The following is a 16,522-nucleotide window of genomic DNA, read 5'->3' on the forward strand; positions in this document are numbered from 1 at the left end:
TAGAAGACGACCTTCGTCTATTCTCTTTATTCTGCCGTGGTCGGGTTTTGAGTCTTACTCAAATTCACACCTTACAACGCAACCAAGAACTCCTTCTTTGCTGATCTATTTTGAACTCCTTCAAAACTTGTCAAGGCATGCATCTTGTTGAAACTTCCATTAAGCGCTTTCAATCTATCTCCATAGATCTTTGATGCTCAACGTTCAAGTAGCTCAATCCAGGTATTCCTTTGAAAACTCCTTTCAAACAACCTTGTATGCTTTACAGAAATTCTACATTACTTCTGATCCACAATATGTCAACCACATATACTTATCAGAAATTCTATAGTGCTCCCACTCACTTCTTTGGAAATACAAGTTTCTCATAAACCTTGTACAAACCCAAAATCTTTGATCATCTCATCAAAGTGTATATTCCAACTCCGAGATGCTTGCACCAGTCCATTGAAGGATCACTGGAGCTTGCATACTTGCTAGTATCTTTAGGATCGACAAAACCTCCTGGTTGTATCACATACAATGTTTGCTCAAGGAAACCGTCGAGGAAACAATGTTTTGACATCCTACGTGCAACATTTCATAAATAATGCATCAACAACTAACATAATTCTAACAGACCTCTAGCATCGCTACGAGTGAGAAAGTCTCATCATAGTCAACTGTTTGATCTTGTCGGAAACATCTTTGCGACAAGTCGAGCTTTTCTTAATAGTGACTTATCACTATCATCGTCTGTCTTCCTTTTAAAGATCCATCTTTACTTAATAGTCCTATGGCCATCAAGTAGTTCTTCCAAAGTCTACACTTTGTTTTCATACATGGATCCTCTCTCGGATTTCATGGCTTCCAGCCATTTGTCGGAATCTGGGCCCACCAATGCTTTCTCCATAACTCGTAGGTTCACTCTTGCTCAACAACATGACCTCCAAGACAGGGTTACCGTACCACTCTGTAGTAGTACGCGACCTTGTCAACCTACGAGGCTTGTAGTAACTTGATCCGATGCTCGATGATCACCATCATCAGCTTTCACTTCAATTGGTGTAGGCGCCACAGGAACAACTTCCTGCGCCCTGCTACACACTGGTCGAAGTGATGGTTCAATAACCTCATCAAGTTCTACCACCCTCCCACTCAATTCTTTCGAGAGAAACCTTTCCTCGAGAAAGGATCCGTTTCTAGAAACAAACACTTTGCTTTCGGATCTGAGATAGTAGATGTACCCAACTGTTTTGGATATCCTATGAAGATGCATTTATCCGCTTTGGGTTCGAGCTTATCAGACTGAAACTTTTCCACATAAGTGTCGAAGCCCCAAACTTTCAAGAAACGACAGTTTAGATTTCTCTAAACCTCAGTCTATACTGTGTCATCTCAACGGAAATACGCGATGCCCTATTTAAAGTGAATGCGGTTGTCTCTAATGCATAACCCATAAACGATAGTGGTAATTCGATAAGAGACATCATAGCATGCACCATACCAAATAGTGTGTGGCTATGACGTTCAGACACATCATCACACTATGATGTTCTAGGTGGCATGAACTGCGAAACAATTTCCACATTGTCTTAACTGCGTACCAAAACTCGTAACTCAGATATTCATTTCTATGATCACATCGTAGACAGTTTATCCTCTTGTTACGACGAACTTCACTCCTGAAACAGAATTGAACTTTTCAATATTTCAGACTTGTGATTCATTAAGTAAATACTCTTGTATCTACTCAAATCGTCATTGAAGTAAGAACATAATGATATCCACTGCGTGCCTCAGCACCCATTGGACTGCATACATCAAAATGTATCACTTCCGACAAGTTACTATCTTGTTTCATCTCAATGAAAACAAGGCCTTGCTCATGTGGTATGATTTGCATGTCACTAGTGATTCAAAATCAAGTGAGTATAAAGATCCATCAACATGGAGCCTCTTCATGCAATTTATACCAACATGACTCAAGCAGCAGTGCCACAAGTAAGTGGTACTATCATCATTACCTCGTATCTTTTGGCACCAATATCATGAACATGTGTAACACTACGATCGAGATTCAATAAACCATTGAAGGTGATTATTCAAGCAAATAGAGTAACGATTATTCTATTTAAATGAATAATCGTATTGCAATAAACACGATCCAATCATGTTCATGCTTAACGCAAGCACCAAATAACAATTATTTAGGTTTAACACCAATCCCGATGGTAGAGGGAGCGTGCGACGTTTGATCATATCAACCTTGGAAACACTTCCAACACGTATCGTCACCTCGCCTTTAGCTAGTCTCCGTTTATGCCGTAGCTTTCATTTCGTGTTACTAATCACTTAGCAACGGAACCGGTGTCCAATACCCTCGTGCTACTAGGAGTACTAGTAAAGTACACATCAACATCATGTATATCAAATATATTTCTTTCGACTTTTGCCAGCCTTCTTATCTACCAAGTATCTAGAGTTGCTCCGCCTCAGTGACCGTTCCCCTCATTACAGAAGCACTTAGTCTCGGGTTTGGGTTTAATCTTGGGTCTCTTCATTAGTGCAGCAACTGTTTTGCCGTTTCACGAAGTATCCCTTCTAGCCCTTGCCTTTCTTGAAACTTAGTGGTTTTACTAACCATCAACTATTGATGCTCCTTCTTGATTTCTACTTTCGCAGTGTCAAACATCGCGAATCGCTCAAGGATCATTGTATCTATCCTTGATATGTTATAGTTCATCACGAAGCTCTCACAGCTTGGTGGCAGTGACTTTGGAGAACCATCACCATCTCATCTGGAAGATTAACTCCCACTTGATTCAAGTGATTGTCGTACTCAGACAATCTGAGCACACGCTCAACGATTGAGCTTTTCTCCTTTACTTTGTGGACAAAGAGTCTTGTCGGAGGTCTCGTACCTCTCAACAAGGGCACGAGCATGAAATCACAATTTCATCTCTTTAGAACATCACTTATGTTCCGTGACGTTTCAAAACGTCTTTGGTGCCTTGCTTCTAAGCCATTAAGTATTTTGCACTGAACTATCGTGTAGTCATCAGAAATGTGTATGCCGGATGTTCACAGCATCCACAGACGACGCTCGAGGTGCAGCACACCGAGTGGACATAAGCCTTCTGCGCAGCAATGAGGACAATCCTCTTCAAAGTTTGCTACTATCAACTTTCAACTAAATTTTCTCTAGGAACATATAAAAACAGTAGAGCTATAGCGCAAGCTACATCGTAATTCGCAAAGACCATTAGACTATGTTCATGACAATTAGTTCAATTAATCATATTACTTAAGAACTCCCACTCAAAAAGTACATCTCTCCAGTCATTTGAGTGGTACATGATCCAAATCCACTATCTCAAGTCCGATCATCACGTGAGTCGAGAATAGTTTCAGTGGTAAGCATCTCTATGCTAATCATATCAACTATACGATTCATGCTCGACCTTTCGGTCTCATGTGTTCCGAGGCCATGTCTGCACATGCTAGGCTCGTCAAGCTTAACCCGAGTGTTCTGCGTGTGCAACTGTTTTGCACCCGTTGTATGTGAACGTTGAGTCTATCACACCCGATCATCACGTGGTGTCTCGAAACGAAGAACTGTCGCAACGGTGCATAGTCGGGGAGAACACAATTTCGTCTTGAAATTTTAGTAAGAGATCACCTCATAATGCTACCGTCATTCTAAGCAAGATAAGGTGCAAAAAGGATTAACATCACATGCAATTCATAAGTGACATGATATGGCCATCATCATGCGCTTCTTGATCTCCATCACCAAAGCACCCGCACGATCTTCTTGTCACCGGCGTCACACCATGATCTCCATCATCATGATCTCCATCAACGTGTCGCCATCGGGGTTGTTGTGCTACTCATGCTATTACTACTAAAGCTACATCCTAGCAAAATAGTAAACGCATCTGCAAGCACAAACGTTAGTATAAAGACAACCCTATGGCTCCTGCCGGTTGCCGTACCATCGACGTGCAAGTCGATATTAACTATTACAACATGATCATCTCATACATCCAATATATCACATCACATTGTTGGCCATATCACATCACAAGCATACCCTGCAAAAACAAGTTAGACGTCCTCTAATTTTGTTATTGCATGTTTTACATGGTGACCATGGGTATCTAGTAGGATCGCATCTTACTTACGCAAACACCACAACGAAGATATATGAGTTGCTATTTAACCTCATCCAAGGACCTCCTCGGTCAATTCCGATTCAACTAAAGTTGGAGAAACTGACACCCGCGAGTCATCTTTGAGCAACGGAGTCACTCGTAGCGATGAAACCAGTCTCTCGTAAGCGTACGAGTAATGTCGGTCCGAGCCGCTTCGATCCAACAATACCGCGGAATCAAGAAAAGACTAAGGAGGGCAGCAAAACGCACATCACCGCCCACAAAAACTTTTGTGTTCTACTCGAGAAGACATCTACGCATGAACCTAGCTCTGATACCACTGTTGGGAACGTCGCATGGGAAACAAAAAATTTCCTACGCGCACGAAGACCTATCATGGTGATGTCCATCTACGAGAGGGGATGAGTGATCTACGTACCCTTGTAGACCGTACAGCAGAAGCGTTAGTGAACGCGGTTGATGTAGTGGAACGTCCTCACGTCCCTCGATCCGCCCCGCGAACAATCCCGCGATCAGTCCCACGATCTAGTACCGAACGGACGGCACCTCCGCGTTCAGCAAACGTACAGCTCGACGATGATCTCGGCCTTCTTGATCCAGCTAGAGAGACGGAGAGGTAGAAGAGTTCTCCGGCAGCGTGACGACGCTCCGGAGGTTGGTGATGACCTTGTCTCAGCAGGGCTCCGCCCGAGCTCCGCAGAAACGCGATCTAGAGGAAAAACCGTGGAGGTATGTGGTCGGGCTGCCGTGGAAAAGTCGTCTCAAATCAGCCCTGAAACCTCCGTATATATAGGTGGGAGAGTGGGGGCCTTGCCTTGGGGCTCAAGGAGCCCCAAGGGGGTCGGCCGAGCCAAGGGGGGAATGTCTCGCCCCCCAAACCGAGTTGGACTTGGTTTGGTGGGTGGGAGTCCTTCCTTCCCTTCCCACCTCCTCCTTTTTTTTTCCTTTCTCTTTGATTTTTCTTCCAATGCGCATAGGGCACTTTTGGGCTGTCCCACCAGCCCACTAAGGGCTGGTGCGCCACCCTCAAGGCCTATGGGCTTCCCCGGTGTGGGTTGCCCTCCCGGTGAACTCCCGGAACCCATTCGTCATTCCCGGTACATTCCCGGTAACTCCGAAAACCTTTCGGTAATCAAATGAGGTCATCCTATATATCAATCTTCATTTCCGGACCATTCCGGAAACCCTCGTGACGTCCGTGATCTCATCCGGGACTCCGAACAACATTCGGTAACCAACCATATAACTCAAATACGCATAAAACAACGTCGAACCTTAAGTGTGCAGACCCTGCGGGTTCGAGAACTATGTAGACATGACCCGAGAGACTCCTCGGTCAATATCCAATAGCGGGACCTGGATGCCCATATTGGATCCTACATATTCTACGAAGATCTTATCGTTTGAACCTCAGTGCCAAGGATTCATATAATCCCGTATGTCATTCCCTTTGTCCTTCGGTATGTTACTTGCCCGAGATTCGATCGTCAGTATCCGCATACCTATTTCAATCTCGTTTACCGGCAAGTCTCTTTACTCGTTCCATAACACAAGATCCCGCAACTTACACTAAGTCACATTGCTTGCAAGGCTTGTGTGTGATGTTGTATTACCGAGTGGGCCCCGAGATACCTCTCCGTCACACGGAGTGACAAATCCTAGTTTCGATCCATACTAACTCAACGAACACCTTCGGAGATACCTGTAGAGCATCTTTATAGTCACCCAGTTACGTTGCGACGTTTGATACACATAAAGTATTCCTCCGGTGTCAGTGAGTTATATGATCTCATGGTCATAGGAACAAATACTTGACACGCAGAAAACAGTAGCAACAAAATGACACGATCAACATGCTACGTCTATTAGTTTGGGTCTAGTCCATCACATGATTCTCCTAATGATGTGATCCCGTTATCAAGTGACAACACTTGCCTATGGTCAGGAAACCTTGACCATCTTTGATCAACGAGCTAGTCAACTAGAGGCTTACTAGGGACAGTGTTTTGTCTATGTATCCACACATGCACTGTGTTTCCAATCAATACAAGTATAGCATGGATAATAAACGATTATCATGAACAAAGAAATATAATAATAACTAATTTATTATTGCCTCTAGGGCATATTTCCAACAACCCCCTGGTGGCGGTGGGCAAGTTTGTGGGGCCCACACAGCTCTGCCGCCCCCAACCTCAGCTCTATAAGTTCACTTTCGTCCCAGAAAAAATAAAAAGAGAAGATTTTGTCGCGTTTGCGATACGGAGGCGCCGCCACATCCTGTTCTTCATCTGGAGGGCAGATCTGGAGTCCGTCTTGGGGTCCGGAGAGGGGAAATCGTCGCCATCGTCATCATCAACCTTCTTCCCTCTCCAATTCCATGAAGCTCTTCGTCGTTCGTGAGTAATCTATTCGTAGGCTCGCTGGGCGGTGATGAGTAGGATGAGATCTATCATGTAATCGAGTTAGTTTTGATGGGGATTGATCCCTAGTATCCACTGTGTTATGAGATTGATGTTGCTACTACTTTGCCATGCTTAATGCTTGTCATTAGGGCCCGAGTGCCATGATTTCAGATCTGAAATTATTATGTTGTCACCAATATATGTGTGTTTTAGATCCGATCTTGCAAGTTGTAGTTACCTACTATGTGTTATGATCCGGCAACCCCGGAGTGACAATAACCGGAACCACTCCCGGTGATGACCATAGTTTGAGGAGTTCATGTGTTCACCAAGTGCTAATGCGTCGGTCCGGTTCTTTATTAAAAGGAGAACCTTAATATCCCTTAGTTTCCTTTTGGACCCCGCTGCCATGGGAGGGATGAACAATAGATGTCATGCAAGTTCTTTTCCCTAAGCACGTATGACGACACACGGAATGCATGCCTACATCACATTGACGAACGTGAGCTAGCCACATATCTCTCTGTGTTATAACTGTTGCATGATGAATATCATCCAAACAAATCACCAACCCATTGCCTACGAGTTGATCCTACTGCTGCTATTACTTGTCTTGCGCTGCTGCTGTTACTTGTCTTGCTCTGCTACTGTTACTTGTCTTGCTCTACTGCTACTGTTGCTACTACTGTCGCTTGCTACTGTTGCTACTTGCTACTGCTGTCACTACTGCTGTTCCTTGTCACTGCCGTTACTCGTTACTTTGCTGTTACTACTTTGCTTGCAGATACTAATCTTTCAGGTGTGGTTGAATCTGACCCATTCAACTGCTAATACTCGAGAGTATTCTCTCACCTCCTGTTTGGTGAATCAACAAATTTGGGTTGAATACTCTACCCTCGAAAACTACTACGATCCCACGCGATGGTGGGCCGTCAACAACATTCTTCTACTTTCGATTGCTGGAGAGTGCTAGTAGCATTCTTCTGGTGCCGTTGCAAGGGAAGGTCTGCTGTTACGGAGTCAGCATTTTTCTGGCGCCGTTGCCGGGGAGGTATTGCTATATTTGTTGGGTAACATAGCATAAATTCAAAAAATTTACTACGCATATTCAGATCTTCCTATGGAGAGACCAGCAACGAGAGAGGGGTGAGTGCATCTTCATACCTTTGAAGATCGCTAAGCGGAAGCGTTACTAGAACGCGGTTGATGGAGTCGTACTCGCGGCGATTCAGATCGCGGTGTGATTCCGATCTAGTGCCGAACTACGACACCTCCGCGTTCAACACACGTGCAGCCCGGTGACGTCTCCTGCACCTTGATCCAACAAGGAGGAGGGAGAGGTTGGGGAAGAACTCCAGCAGCACGACGGCGTGGTGTCGATGGAGAGACGAGGTCTCCCGGCAGGGCTTCGCCAAGCACCGGCACAGAGGAGGAGAAAGAAGGGCAGGGCTGCGCCGAGGGAGAGTGAAAAGTCTGTTTCCCAATGGCCAAAAGTGCCCACTATATATAGGAGGAGGGTAGGGGGGGTGCCACCCCTAGGGTTCCCACCCTAGGTGGTGCGGCAGCCCCCCCAGATGGGAGGTGCGGCGGCCAGGGAGGGGAGGAGGGGTGGCGCACCCCTCTGGTGGGCCTTAGGCCCACCTGCGCTAGGGTTTCCCCCCTCTCCCCTCTTCCCGCGCCATGGGCTGAGTGGGGGGCGCACCAACCCACCTAGGGGCTGGTTCCCTCCCCCACTTGGCCCATCTAGCCTCCCGGGTCGTTGCCCCCTTTTGGTGGACCCCCGGGGCCACCTCGGGTGGTCCCGGTACGTTACCGGTGACGCCCGAAACACTTCCGGTGTCCGAAACCATCTGTCCTATATATCAATCTTTACCTCCGGACCATTCCGGAGCTCCTCGTGACGTCCGGGATCTCATCCGGGACTCCAAACAACTTTCGATAACCTCGTATAACAATTCCCTATAACCCTAGCGTCACCGAACCTTAAGTGTGTAGACCCTACGGGTTCGGGAGACAGGTAGACATGACCGAGACACCCTCCGGCCAATAACCATCAACGGGGTCTGGATACCCATGGTGGCTCCCACTTGCTCCACGATGATCTCATCGGATGAACCACGATGTCAAGGATTCAATCAACCGCGTATACAATTCCCTTTGTCCGTCGGTATAGAACTTGCCCGAGATTCGATCATCGGTATACCTATACCTTGTTCAATCTCGTTACCGGTAAGTCTCTTTACTCGTTCCGTAGCACGTCATCGTGTGACTAACTCCTTAGTCACATTGAGCTCATGATGATGTTCTACCGAGTGGGCCCAGAGATACCTCTCCGTCACACGGAGTGACAAATCCCGATCTCGATTCGTACCAACCCAACGGACACTTTTGGAGGTACCCGTAGTGCACCTTTATAGTCACCCAGTTACGTTGTGACGTTTGTGTTGGAATTATGCCCTAGAGGCAATAATAAATATAGTTATTATTATAATTCCTGTATCAAGATAATTGTTTATTATCCATGCTATAATTGTATTGAATGAAGACTCATTTACATGTGTGGATAGATAGACAAAACACTGTCCCTAGCAAGCCTCTAGTTAGCTAGGCAGTTGACCAAAGATAGTCAGTGTCTTCTGATTATGAACAAGGTGTTGTTGCTTGATAACTGGATCACGTCATTAGGAGAATCACGTGATGGACTAGACCCAAACTAATAGACATAGCATGTTGATCGTGTCATTTTGTTGCTACTGTTTTCTGCGTGTCAAGTATTTGTTCCTATGACCATGAGATCATATAACTCACTGACACCGGAGGAATACTTTCTGTGTATCAAACGTCGCAACGTAACTGGTTGGTTACCGAATGTTTTTCGGAGTCCCGGATGAGAACACAGACATCACGAGGGTTTCCGGAATGGTCCGGAAACGAAGATTGATATATAGGATGACCTCATTTGATTACCGGAAGGTTTTCGGAGTTACGGGAATGTACCGGGAATGACGAATGGGTTCCGGGAGTTCACCGGGGGGGGGGGGGGCAACCCACCCCGGGGAAGCCCATAGGCCTTGGGGGTGGCACACCTGCCCTTAGTGGGCTGGTGGGACAGCCCAAGAAGGCCCTATGCGCCATAGGAAGAAAATCAAAGAGAAAAGAAAAAAAGGAGGAGGTGGGAAAGGAAAGAAGGACTCCACCCACCAAACCAAGTTGGACTCGGTTTGGGGGGGAGACCTTCCCCCCTTGGCTCGGCCGACCCCCTTTGGGCTCCTTGAGCCCCAAGGCAAGGATCCCCCTCTCCCACCTATATATACGGAGGTTTTAGGGCTGATTTGAGACGACTTTTCCACGGAAGCCCGACCACATACCTCCACGGTTTTTCCTCTAGATCGCGTTTCTGCGGAGCTCGGGCGGAGCCCTGCTGAGACAAGATCATCACCAACCTCCGGAGTGCCGTCACGCTGCCGGAGAACTCTTCTACCTCTCCGTCTCTCTTGCTGGATCAAGAAGGCCGAGATCATGGTCGAGTTGTACGTGTGCTGAACGCGGAGGTGCCGTCCGTTCCGCACTAGATCGTGGGACTGATCGCGGGACGGTTCGCGGGGCGGATCGAGGGACGTGAGGACGTTCCACTACATCAACCGCGTTCACTAATGCTTCTGCTGTACGGTCTACAAGGGTACGTAGATCACACATCCCCTCTCGTAGATGGACATCACCATGATAGGTCTTCGTGCGCGTAGGAAATTTTTTGTTTCCCATGCGACGTTCCCCAATAGTTTGATACACCCAAAGCACTCCTACGGTATCCGGGAGTTGCACAATCTCACGGTCGAAGGAAAAGATATTTGACATTAGAAAAGCTTTAGCATACGAACAATGTTCAATTTACAAATTCAGTTTGTTTATCAATTTGTGGGTGCATGCCATGGAAACTAGGTCATCGAGGATTTTTTTTGTATAGCTTGTTGAATTATTTTGCTGGATTCACTCATTTCACCAACTCATACTATATAGCGAGCTAATGAATCCTCTTCTTTTTGCCATTAGACTTTCCAATAAAATTGGTTGTAATACTCATAAGGATCCACTTTACGAAGATCCCATTGCATTCAAGAAGCTCGTAATGTCGGTCCCTATAAGCCCCCGATTTACTGCTTCTTCTCCGCTAATAAAACCTACTCCTTCAACTCGCTCTAAAAAATTGGATTATGTGTAATAAGTTGTTTATATACAACAACTCCGCGTAAAATATAATCACAGAAATCTAAACATTTATATCCATCCATAAGGTAGATCGGTGGCTACTGAAAATAAAGTCATCAATTAGGCGTTCCATGGCGGTTGTTTGAATTTGGATGGTTTCCCCAAAATACTAAATGCGAAGAAAAATGGAGAGATTAGAGAGGATGATCTGTGTACCAGGATGTAAAGGACGTGCGGCTATGAACTTTCATAAAGCCTAAGACGAGTCAATCTGAAATGGAGATAAGAGCGAAGGAAGCTGAACTGATATTGTGATCACACACGATGGAAGGAATATGCCAAAAGATATATGAAGTGGGACACATGGGCAAGGTCGGCTAAAGATGAAGGATTGTCTTCTTCTGAATTTAGATCTAGTAGTAGGTTTTGTCGCCAAACAGGAAAGAGAGAGGAGCACCATAACTTAATACCAACAAGTCATTCTGTGGGTGTTAGGGGAGGATTATTGTTGTGTTGAAGCTGATATACAACCATTACAATGATGAGCCGAACGTTGACTTCTCTTTAATATTAGAGGTGGGAGTTGATCAGTGGTGATTCATCAACTATTACCACCTCTTTATTTTGTCTCGCTAAAGATAAGTAACAAACTAAGTGTCCATAAACACTAAACATTTCTTGAGGAACTGATTTAACAACTTCTAAAGACACTAAGTGAAGCACATCGAAGCTAAAATGGCATGACTAGGCATATCGTGTCGATGGAGGGCATAAGGCCATAGATCAAACATGATGCATGTCGGCTTAGCTCAAACCTAGATGAGCACAATGGTAGAATTGAGACATAAAGAAGGCTTGACAATTGACTTTGGCTTATTAATTTTTAATTGGGGAAATTACATTTATATAAAAACGAGTTGTCTTGTATTTAACACAAATGTGTTTATGTGTTTTTCCATGGGAAAAGTCATATATTTGTAAGCAAAGCGAATGTTTTTTCTACTTAAAAGTGGCTATTATTTTTATAATGGATGATTTTTTATTAACTTGAAACGACGCATTAAGAGGATATAAACAAAATGAGCACACACCCGACCTCTACATAGTTATGATGCAAACATCCAACACCAACACACAAACAAAAATTAGACTAGCAACTAACAAAGTGATAGAAGACTGAAGTTATGCCATGGTTGAGTAAAAAAACTCCCAAGCGTCCAAAACAATGATCACCAAGCTATAACAACAATCATATCTGCACCAACCATCTCTTGACATCACAAGTACAAAGAGAATTGTTCTTCAACATTAATGCCTTCAGGAAAGGAAAAACGCTCAAGCATCGTCGTCATCAAATTCAACTAATGAAGGATGGATCATGGGTTTTCACCTAAATAACAAGTCCGAGCAAATCTTACCAATGCCTTCAATAAGGTAACAACACATGAAACATTGTTATTTCTAGATATAACCACATAAGGTCTGGCCTTGGGTTTTCACCCAGAGCTTAAGACCGGTACTTGAGAAGCAGTGCCAAATCAAAGTCATCATGTCTTTTCGCCACCACTTTTTGCAATCCCAATGACTATGTGCGTAGCACGGTCTTGACATGAGATGCCATGAAAGTGAAAACCATGCTCCATAAGAATACAGGCAAGCTACGGCAAGAGTCAGTCGCCACCAAAGCCACCCAATAACGGAGTTCGTTGTCACACATTGCATCGAATATTGAAGGATGAAGGTCATCGGCATCGTCAAAATCCCAATTCAGGACACTTCAGCAATCCCGCGTCGTTCTCATGTTGTGTCGTTTTCATTTGTGGTGGCAAAATCAGTCGGCAAATGATGACCCACAAGTATAAGGTAGCAACTGTAGTCCTTTTGATGAGTAAGAGTGTCGAATCCAAGGTGGAGCAGAAGGAAATGACAAGCGCTTTTTAGTAAGGTATTCTCTGCAAGTGGTGTAAATAGTGATAATAGATAGTTTTTGTTAGAGCATATTTCTCCATATGTGGTTTTGGTAATTGATGATAATCCCTATGGACTAATGGTTGCCTTAAGTTATATTCGAAGGATTTGTCGATAGGCACTTCTTGAAGTCCATCTGTTGGTTTCAAGGAGTTTATATGATGACCAAGGTGGTATTCAAGGTATTATCCAAAGATTGGTCATAAAGACACAAGGTTGATCAAGACTAAGCAAAGAGTAAATCAATATGATCAACACACAAAGTGTACAAGATGTACCGAGAGGGATCAAGTGATCCCATGGTATGTTAAGCATTGTCCATAACGCTTTTGTGTACTAACCCATGGTCTTCGTGAGAGTTCTATGTGTGGTAAGGTGTGTCTCCATGGGTTTGCGTCAAGAGGAAGATCTCATTCAACCTATGAAGGATGACATCAAGTGGTGATCGTCATCAAGATTGCGGTGTGCAAGTTCAAGTGGAGCATCACGAAGATATCATGCTTGAAGCTTGTCGTCCATTGTGATGGAAATGGACATGTGAAGATGTGCTGAAGAGTGTCCCACCCATAGTGAGTATCGGGGAGCAATCAACTAGTCTTCATCAAACCAACACAATCAAGAAAGGTGGTCCATCTTGAGTAAGCCAAGATCATCATCATCATCTAGCTCAAGATGACTAGGTGCAAGGTATAGGTTTGCCCTTGATAGCTTGTTCTATTTTAGGATAGATTTCGTACTGTCAAGGGGGGCTCTCAAGTGAGTAGCTTGATCGTATCGTTCGTTGAGAACTTAAACCATTTGCATCCTTGCATCATATTTCTTGGTTCTTGTTTGATGTTTCTCTTTGTGAGTTTTAGAGCTTATGGTCATCTTCATGACAAGCTCGAGTTCATCGAAAACAGAGTCCATATGCATCTTCTATGATGTTTTCGATGTTGGAAGTTCTTGCCGGTTCTTCATTCATAGAGGTCTCAAATCTCTATATCATTGGCATTTTCACTACTGCATGTTCTTAAGATTTCCAACAAGCTTTGGATAGTTCTTGTCGTCCTGAATCCAACAAGCTTGAGTTTGCTCGATTCAGAGCTCGTATGCAAAAGTTATGGCAGTTTGAGTGGCCAGCTCTAGTACCGCTCTTGGAGTGGTAGTAGTTTTTTACTATCGCTCTCTGGGCGGTAGTACCGCTCTCTGGGCGGTAGTACCGCTCTCTGGGCGATAGTAGTTTTTTTACTACCACTCCTTCATACTTTTTGCGTATCCTTTTGCCTCAGCAGTGGTAGGCACGGTAGTAACTTTTTACTACCGTGGTTGGTGAACCTACCGTGCGGTAGTACCGCTCCTAGCAGCAGTAGTACAGCTCCGCTCGGGCTGTGAGTTGGGGTAACAGTCAGATTCTTTCCCCCACTATATAAAGGGGGTCTTCTTCCCCATTGGATTGAATTCATCCGTTGATCTCATGTTCTTCCCCCATTGTTGACCTTTGTTAGAGCTTGCTAACTCTCAATCCCTCCAATGATTCTTGCTAGTTCTTGAGGGAAAAGAGAGAGGAGATCTAGATACACATCTCCACCAATCACTTTCTCCTCTATGTGAGGGGAACCCCTTGGATCTTGATCTTGGAGTTCTTTGTGAGCTCCTTGTTCTTCCTCTCATATTTGTCCATAGCTTTTGTTTTTGTGGAGGGATTTGAGTGTGAGAAACTTGACCACTTCGTGTGTTCTTGCCATTGCATTAGTTGCATCGGTTTGAGTCCTCCACGGTGATACGTGGAAGTGAGAAGTTGAGAAGCTTATTACCCTTGGGTACTTGGTACCCCTAGAGATTGTTCTTCGTGGATGCTTTGGCATCCTAGAAGCTTGGTGGTGCCTCGGAGCTCAATCATTGTGGTGTAAAGCTCCGGGCAAGCGTCGGGGGTCTCCAATTAAGTTGTGGAGATTGCCCCGAGCATTTGTGGTCACCTCGAAGCCATATGCCATTGTGGTGAAGCTTCGTGGTGTTGTTGGGAGCCTCCAATTAAGTTGTGGAGATTGCCCCAACCTTGTTTGTACGGGTTCGATGACCGCCCTCAAGGGTCCCTTAGTGGAATCATGGCATCTTGCATTGTGCGAGGGCGTGAGGAGATTACGGTGGTCTTAGTGGCATCTTGGGGAGCATTGTTCCTCCACACCACTCCAAACGGAGATTAGCATCCGCAAGGGTGTGAACTTCGGGATACATCATCGTCTCCGCGTGCCTCAGTTATGTCTTCCCGAACCCTTTACTTATGCACTTTACTTTGTGATAGCCATATTATTTCTTGTCATATATCTTGCTACCACTTAGTTGTTTATCTTCCTTAGCATAAGTTATTGGTGCACATAGGTGATCCTAGTTATTTAAGATTTTGTGCTTGACAAATTAAACATTAGTTTTATTCCGCATTTGTTCAAGCCTAAATCATAATTATTTTAAAGCACCTATTCACCCCCTCTAGGCGACATCCGCGTCCTTTCAGTTTTGTAGCAAGATAATTCGTGACAAGTAACAAGTAACAATTGTAAAAATAGTGCAACAAGGTGGCCCAACTCTTATAGTGAGAAAAGCGTTCTCAAAGACATGTGTGAATTCTCCTTTAGTCATGTTCATCATATTTAGTTGGTTCGTGTTTATTACTTTCATAATACAATATGTGGGTGGACCGGTGCTAAGGTGATGTTCTTACTTAAACAAACAACCTACTTATGATTATCCCCTCTTGCAAACATCCGCAACTACGAAAGAAGAATTACGATAAATCTAACAATAGTATGAAATATATAGATCCAAATTAGCCCCTTACGGAATAATGCATAAAGTAGGATTTAAGCTTCTATCACTCCCGCAGCCAATCATCTACTTGTTACTCCCCAGTGTCTTCCCTTAGGCCCAAATATGGTGAAATATCATGTAGTTGACATTCAATTGATACCACTAAAGTAAGAAGAAAATACATATCATCAAAATATTGAACGAATACCAACTTCACATGATTACTTACAGCAAGACTTTTCCCATGTCCTCAAGAACAAAAGTAACTACTCATAAATCATGTTCATGTTAAAAATCATAGGAGTATTGAATATTATTAAGGATCCTAACATGTAATATTTCACCAAATAAACCAACTAACATCAAGTACAAGATGTAATCTACACTACTAGCAACCCATAGGTTCCAATCTGAGGTTTTGGGACAAAGATTGAATACAATAGATGAACTAGGGTTTGAGATGAGATGGTGCTCGTGACGATGTTCGTGGAGATTGATCCCTCGCGATGGAGGAAGCGTTGGTGATGTCGATGGCTTTGATTTCCCCCTCCCGGAGGGAAGTATCCCTGGCGGAATCACTTCACCGGAGAGAAAACATGCTCATGTCTAGTTTTCGCCTCGAGATGGCGGCGTTGTCCCAAAAGTCCTCTCTTGATTTTTTTAGGTCAAAAAGGACTCTTATAGCCAAAGGAGGGCACTAGAGGCCAGTTGTAGGCTCCATAAGACATGAGGGCACGCTCTGGGGGAGTGGGCGTGCCCCGTTGTCTTGTGGAAAAGAGGTGCTTGATACGTCTCCAACATGTTTATAAGTTTTGATTGTTCCATGCTATTATATTACCATTCTAGGATAATTTTTAAGTGTTTACTTATTGGTTTATATTATTTTTGAGCACTAACCTATTAACCTAGTGCCATGTGTCAGTTGTTGTTTTCTGCATGTTTTTGGCTTTCTAGGAATATTGTACCAAAAGAAGTCCAAATACACTGAAACTTTTTGAT

This window comes from Hordeum vulgare, chromosome 6H (genome assembly GCF_904849725.1).
Source record: "Hordeum vulgare subsp. vulgare chromosome 6H, MorexV3_pseudomolecules_assembly, whole genome shotgun sequence".
NCBI lineage: Eukaryota > Viridiplantae > Streptophyta > Magnoliopsida > Poales > Poaceae > Hordeum > Hordeum vulgare.